The sequence below is a fragment of the Homarus americanus genome, unplaced genomic scaffold, assembly GCF_018991925.1.
Source record: "Homarus americanus isolate GMGI-L3 unplaced genomic scaffold, GMGI_Hamer_2.0 scaffold48902, whole genome shotgun sequence".
Lineage (NCBI taxonomy): Eukaryota > Metazoa > Arthropoda > Malacostraca > Decapoda > Nephropidae > Homarus > Homarus americanus.
Window position 1 is genome coordinate 20,001 of NW_024753803.1, and position 7,500 is coordinate 27,500.

Genomic DNA, 7,500 nt, shown 5'->3' on the forward strand with positions numbered 1-7,500 from the left:
AGCTGTGGTTTTAATGGTAGTTGTGGTTTTAATGGTGGTAGTTGTGGTGGACTATAAATGTGATGGTGGTGTTGCAGTTGTGGTTGTGTGTTATCTTGTAGCAGTAGTAGTAATAGTAGTAGTAGTAGTTGCAGTAGTGGTGGTTGTAGTTGCAGTGCTGCTGTAGTAGTGGGGTTGTGGCAGGTAGTGGTGTTGTTGCAGCAGTGGTGGCGTTGTTGCAGTGGTGGTGGCTGTTGCAGCAGTGGTGGCTGTAGCAGTGGTGGCTGTTGCACAGTGGTGGCTGTTGCTGTGCAGTGGTAGCTGTTGTAGCAGTGGTGGCTGCTGTGTTGCAGTAGTGGTGGCTGTTGCTGCAGCAGTGGTGGCTGTTGCTTGCAGTAGTGGTGGCTGTTGCTTGTGCTGTGTGGCTGTGCAGTGGTGGCTGCTGTTGCAGTAGTGGTGGCTGTGTTGTAGCAGTGGGTGGCTGTGTTGTAGCAGTGGTGGCTGTAGCAGTGGTGGCTGGTTGCAGTAGTGGTGGCTGCAGTTGTAGCAGGTGGCTGCTGCAGCAGTGGTGGTGGTTGTTGCTGCAGTAGTGGTGGTGGCTTGTTGTAGCAGTGGTGGTTGCAGTAGTGGGGCTGCAGTTGCAGTAGTGGTGGCTGTAGCTGTAGTAGTGGTGGCTGTTGCAGTGGTGGTGGCTGTGTTGCAGTAGTGGTGGTGGCTGCTGTTGTTGTAGCAGTGGTGGCTGTTGCTGTAGTAGTGGTGGCTGTTGTTGTAGTAGTGGTGGTTGTTGTTGTAGTAGTGGTGGTTGCTGTTGTAGCAGTGTGTGCTGTGTTGCAGCAGTGGTGGCTGTAGTAGTGGTGGCTTGCAGTTGTGGTGGTTGTTGTTGTAGTAGTGGTGGTTGTTGTTGTAGTAGGTGGTTGTTGCTGTAGTAGTGGTGGTTGTTGTTGCAGCTGTGGTGGCTGTAGCTGTGCAGTGGTGGCTGTGTGTTGCAGCAGTGGTGGCTGCTGTGCAGTGGTGGTGGCTGTTGTTGTAGTAGTGGTGGTGGCTGTTGCAGCAGTGGTGGTTGTAGTAGTGGTGGCTGTTGTTGCAGTGGTGGTGGCTGCTGTTGCAGTAGTGGTGGTGGCTGTGGCTGCAGTGGTGGCTGCAGTAGCAGTGGTGGTTGTTGTAGTGGGGCAGTGGTGGCTGTTGCTGTGGTGGCTGCTGCTGTAGCAGTGGTGGTTGCTGTTGCAGTGGTGGTGGCTGTTGCTGTAGTAGTGGTGGCTGTTGTTGCAGTTGTGGTGGCTGTAGTTGCAGTAGTGGTGGTTGCTGTAGTGTGTAGTGGTTGTTGTAGTGGTGGTGGCTGTTGCTGTGCAGTGGTGGCTGTTGCAGTGGTGGTTGCAGTAGTGGTGGTTGTTGCAGTGGTGGTGGCTGTTGCTGTGCGTGGTGGTGGTTGCTGTTGCAGTGGTGGTGTAGCAGCAGTGGTGGCTGTTGCAGTAGTAGGTGGCTGCTGCTGTAGTTGCTGTGTAGTAGTGGTGGTTGCTGTAGCTGTAACAGCGTATTTTTTTCTCCTGTTCGAGTATATTTTTTAATGTTGATCATGGGGCGTGTCCAGCGATTTCCTCTCCTCTATCCTTCCATCCCTCCTTCTTTGCAACATCCCTCTCTTATTTATTCTTATTTTTCCTCTCTCTTCCTTCCCCTACCTCCTCTCTTATCCTTCTTCCTTCCCTCCATCCTCCTTCTTCCTCCCACCCCTTCTCCTTCCTCCCACCCCTTCTCCTTTCCCCCACCCCTCCTTTCTTTTCCTCCTCCCCTCCTTCCTCCACTCTTCTCCTTCCTCCACCCCTTCTCCTTCCTCCACTCTTTCTCCTTCCTCCCACTCCCTTTCTCCTTCCTCCACCCCTCTTCTCCTTCCTCCACCTTTCTCCTTTTCCTCCACCCCTCCTTCCTCCACCCCTTCTCCTTCCTCCACCCTTCTCCTTCCTCCCACCCTTCTCCTTTTCCTCCCACCCCTTCTCCTTCCTCCCACCCCTTCTCCTTCCTCCACCCCCTTCTCCTTTTCCTCCACCCCTTTCTCCTTCCTCCACTCTTCTCTCTTCTTCCTCCCACCCTTTCTCCTTCCTCCACCCTTCTCCTTCCTCCACCCTTTCTCCTTCCTCCACCTCCTTTCCTCCACCCCTTCTCCTTCCTCTCCACCCCTTCTCCTTCCTCCACCCCTTCTCCTTTCCTCCACCCCTTCTCCTTCCTCCCACCCCTTCTCCTTCCTCCCACCCCCTTCTCCTTCCTCCACTCCCCTTCTCCTTCCTCCCACCCCTTTCTCCTTTCCTCCACCCCTTCTCCTTCCTCCACCCCTTTCTCCTTCCTCCACCCCTCCTTCCTCCACCCCTTTCTCCTTCCTCCACCCCTTCTCCTTTCCTCCCACCCCCTTTCTCCTTCCCCTCCCACCCCCTTTTCTCCTTCCTCCCACCCCCTTCTTCTCCTTCCTCCCACCCTCTTCTCCTTCCTCCACCCTCCTTCTTCCTCCACCCCTCCTTCCTCCACTTCTCCTTCCTCCACCCCTTTCTCCTTTCCTTCTCCACCCCTTCTCCTTCCTCCACCCTCCTTCCTCCCACCCCCTTCTCCTTCCTCCCACCCCTTCTCCTTCCTCCCACCCCTTTCTCCTTTCCTCTCCACCCCTTCTCCTTTCCTCCCACCCCTTTCTCCTTTTCCCCACCCCTTCTCCTTCCTTTCCACCCCATCTCCTTTCCTCCCACCCCTTTCCTCCTTCCTCCACCCCTCCTTCTTCCTCCCACCCCTTCTCCTCTTCCTCCCACCCATTCTCCTTCCTCCACCCCTTTCTCCTTTCCCTCCACCCCTTCTCTTCTTCCCTCCACCCCCTTTCTCCTTCCCCACTCTCCTTCTTCCTCCATTCTCCTTTCTTCCTCCACCCTCCTCCTTCCTCCCACCCCTTTCTCCTTCCTCCCACTCCTTCTCTCCTCCCACCCCTTCTCCTTCCTCCACCCCTTTCTCCTTTCCTCCCACCCCCTCTTCTCCTTCCTCCCACCCCCTTCTCCTTCCTCCACCCCTCCTTCCTCCCACCCCTTCTCCTTCCTCCCACTCCATTCCCTCTTTTCCCTCCACCCCTTTCTCCTTCCCTCTCCACCCTTCTCCTTCCCTCCACCCTCCCTCTTCCTCTCCACCCTTCTCCTTCCTCTCCACCCCTTCTCCTTCCCCACTCCTCCTTCTTTTCCTCCACCCCTCCTTCCTCCCTACCTCTTTCTCCTTCCTCCCACCTCTTCTCCTTCCCCACCTCCTTCTTCCTCCACCCCTCCTTCTTTTCCTCCCACCCTTTCTCCTTCCTCCCACCCCTTCTCCTCCCACCCCCTTTCTCCTTCCTCCCACCCCTTTCTCCTTCCTCCACTCCCTTTTCTCCTTTCTCCCTCCACCCTCCTTCCTCCATTTCTTCTCTCCTTCCTCCCACCTTCTCCTCCCACCTCTTCTTTTCCTCCACCCTCCTCCTTCCGCCTTCTCCCTTCAATCACCATCACTGGGTAGACAGACAGACAGACAGACTAATACATACATTAGTCTGGCCGGTGTTGCGTCACATACGGTGGAGAGAGTCACACTTGGGGGAGGGCGGGGTCCTGCCGGCACCTCGTGTGAAGGTCCTGGGCCGGCACTGCGGGGGCCTTGTCGGTGCTGCTGCTGGTGGTGGACAAAATTCCTGTAAACATTTCCTGACGTTCTTGACATTTTCTGAGTATGGCTGGGTTAGGTTAGGTTAGGTGAGGTGATGGATAGGCTGTGCTAGTGATGGCTAGGTTAGTTTTAGGGTGATGATAGGTAATTTTGGGCTAGGCAAGCTGGATTGTGTTGTGGTTAGTGATGACATGCAGGCTACAGGCCTTTGTCCTGCCCACCTGCCTTCGTCTCTGCCTGCCCACCAACTATCACCGCGTGTGAATGTTTGACCTGACCTAGTTCACCTGGGTGTTGACACTGTGTTAGCCTCCCCCTCCCTTGACCTTTATCTCCCCCCTTCGTTCTCTCTCTCTCTCTCTCTCTCTCTCTCCCTCCCTCTCACCTTTTCACACCCCTTTCTCCGTCTCCTTCCCCTCTCTCCCTCTCTCCCTTCCTTGGCCCCTCTCCCTCCCCCTCCCCCTCCCCCTCCTCCCCCCGCAGTTGGTGGTGTTTGCGCCGGCCTTAACTTTTCGGTTTATCTGTGTCGTCATGTAACTTTCCAGCTTCCTTTGTTCCACTTCTTGTTAGGCGCCCCCGACCGTGTGCTGCCTGCCCACCCACCCACCCTCCCCCACCCACCCACCCACCCTTGAATTTTTCCTCGGGTCGACTCTCCTAAGTTAGGGGCATGGGGGTGAGGGGGAACTTGAATTTGGGGAGGTGAGGGGCGAGTGAGGAATGAGATTTAAGGTGAGGGGGCGGTGAGGTCAGGCAGGAGTAGTCAGTAAGTTGGTTGTCATCGCCAGGTCATCATGAGTCAATAGGTGAGGTCGCGTCACTGGTGTTGTGTGGTCGTCTTATGTCATCACCAATACACCACCACAATACACCACCACAATCGCCACTACATCATCACCATCACCACCATCAGCTGTCGCTGCATACCCTTCACAATTGTCATCTCCATCGTCTGCTGTCAACTTTGTCATCTATCACTATCCCCACCACCATCATCATCATCATCATCACCATCATCATCACCACCACCATCATCTCATCATCATCATCACCATCATCATCCTACCATCACCATCATCATCTCATCATCACCCACCACCATCATCATCTCATCATCATCACCATCATCATCACCATCATCATCTCATCATCATCACCACCACCATCATCATCATCATCATCATCATCATCATCATCATCATCCCCTTCCCAGATGTGTCACTTTCACTTGTGTGTTGGAGGAATATATGGGGGGGTGGGGAAGCTCATGTGTGTGGGTGTGGGGAGGCTTGAGGTGTGGGTTTTGGCTTGTATGTTGGGGAGGCTGGGGAGTGTGTGCGTGCGTGTCTTGGGAGAAGGTGTGTGAGAGAGGTTAGGGCTTGCGTGTGTGGGGGAAGATTAGGGTGTGTGAGTGCGTGTGTGTGTGGGGGGTACATTGGGCATGTTAATACCTGACGAACGGATCAGCTAACTGCCCCCCTCTCCAAACCCCTCCCCTTTCATCCACATCCTTGAACTAGTTTCCCCCTTCCCTCCACCCCATCCTCCTTTCCATCCACCCCTCCCACTTCCCATCACCCCTGCCCATTCCCCCACACCTCTCCCTTCCTTCCTCCTTCCTTCTACCCCTCCCTTTCCCTCCACCTCCCCCTCCACCCTCCCCTTCTCTACCTCCAACTCCTCACCCCACCCTCTTTTTCCCCCTGCTTTCCCCTCCACCTTCTACCACCCCCCTCCCTCACACCACCCTCCTCAGTACCACACCACAACCACCACCATAACCGATCCCCTACACACACACACCCACACAACCCCTACACACACACACACCCACACACCCACACCCCTACACACCCACACACCCCCACACACCCCACCCCCACCCCCACCCCACACACCCCCACACACCCTCGTCCTCTTTCCTTCTACTGATGTGATAATTGTATTTATTTTTTTCACCACATTAAGATCACTGTTTACAAATATTGATTGATGGTTATGTTGCCGTCATGACACAATTCTTCCTCTTTCTTCTTCTTCTTCTTCCTCTTCTTTTCTTCTTCTTCTTCCTCTCTTTCTTTCTTCTTCTTCTTCTTCTTCTTCTTCTTCTTCTTCTTCTTCTTCTTTATTATTATTACCTTGTCATTGCTTGTGTACTTGTTTGTTGTTGTTTTTGTTGGAATATTATCGCCTTTCATTTTCTTTCACTATACTACTGTACTGTACACTATACCCTCCACCATCATCATCATCATACTTCATCATACTCTTTCATTCTTCTTCATCCCTCACTCGTGCCACCATAACCTGCCTCTTCCCCCTCCTCGGCCTGCTCCTCTTATGCTCCTCTTCTTTTCCTCCTTGGCCTCCTCCTCTTCCTCCTTGGCCTCCTCTCTTCCTCCTTCCTCTTCCTCCTTGGCCTCCTCCTCTTCCTCCTTGGCCTCCTCTTCTTCCTCCTCACCTCCTCTCTTCCTCTTGGCCTCTCCTCTTCCTCCTTGGCCTCCTCCTCTTCCTCCTTGGCTCCTCTTCTTCCTCTCAGCCTCCTCCTCTTCCTCCTTGGCTCCTCTTCTTCCTCCTCGCCTCCTCCTTTCCTCCTTGGCCTCCTCCTCTTCCTCCTTGGCCTCCTCCTCTTCCTCCTTGCCTCCTCCTCTTCCTCCTCGCCTCCCTCCCTTTCCTCCTTCTCCTCTTCTTCTCCCTTGCTCCTCTTCTTCCTCCTTGGCCTCCTCCTCTTCCTCTCCCCTCCCTCCTCTTCCTCCTTAGCCTCCTCCTTCTTCCTCCCTCCTCCTCTTCCTCCTTAGCCTCCTCTCTTCCTCCTTGGCCTCCTCCCTCTCTTCCTCCCCTCAGCCTCCCTCTTCTTCCTCCTTAGTCTCCTCTTCTTCCTCCTTGCCTACTCCTCTTCCTCATCCTTTGCTCCTCCTCTACCTCCTTGGCCTCCTCCCTCTTCCTCCTCAACCTCCTCCCTCTTCCTCCTCGGCCTCCTCTTCTTCCCTCCTTATCCCCCTCTTCTTCCTCCTTAGCCTCCTCCTCTTCCTCTTCCTCCTCTCCTCCTCCTCCTCTTCCTCCTCAGCCTCCTCTTCTTCCTCCTTGGTCTCCTCTTCTTCCTCCTTGGCCTCCTCCTCTTCCCTCCTTGGCCTCCTCCCTCTTCCTCCTGCCTCCCTCCCTCTTCCTCCTCAGCCTCCTCCTCTTCCTCCTCAGCCTCCTCCTCTTCCTCCTTGAGCCTCCTCCTCTTCCTCCTTGGCCTCCTCTTCCTCCTCCTCCTCTTCCTCCTCTCCTCCTCTCCTCCTCTTCCCACTCCTCTTCTTGACTTACTTCCTCACCCCACCAACACCCCTAATATCGTGTCATCTTCCTTCTCCACTATACCCCCTCCTTCTCACCCCCCACCCCACCATACCCCTCCTTCCACCACCCCAACCCTGTACCCCTCAGCCTCCCCACTCTGCCCACCATTGCCCTCAGCCCCTGCCCCAGCCATCCTTCCCCTCAACCTCACTCTGCCACCATGCCCCTCAACCCCACCACCCCAACCCACCATGCCCCTCAACCCCTCCTCTACCCACCACCCCTCAACCCACCACCCCAACCCATCATGCCCTCAACCCACCATGCCCCTCAACCCACCACCCCAACCACCATACCCCTCAACCTCACTCCACCCACCATGCCTCTCAACCCACCACCCCAACCCATCATGCCCCTCAACTCCCCTACTCCACCCCACCATACCTCAACCCTCCCCTCCACCCACCATACCCCTCAACCCCACCACCCTCAACCCACCATACCCCTCAACCTCCCTCCACCTACCCCTCAACCCACCACCCCAACCCCACCCCTCCCAACCCCACCCCACCCCACTACCTC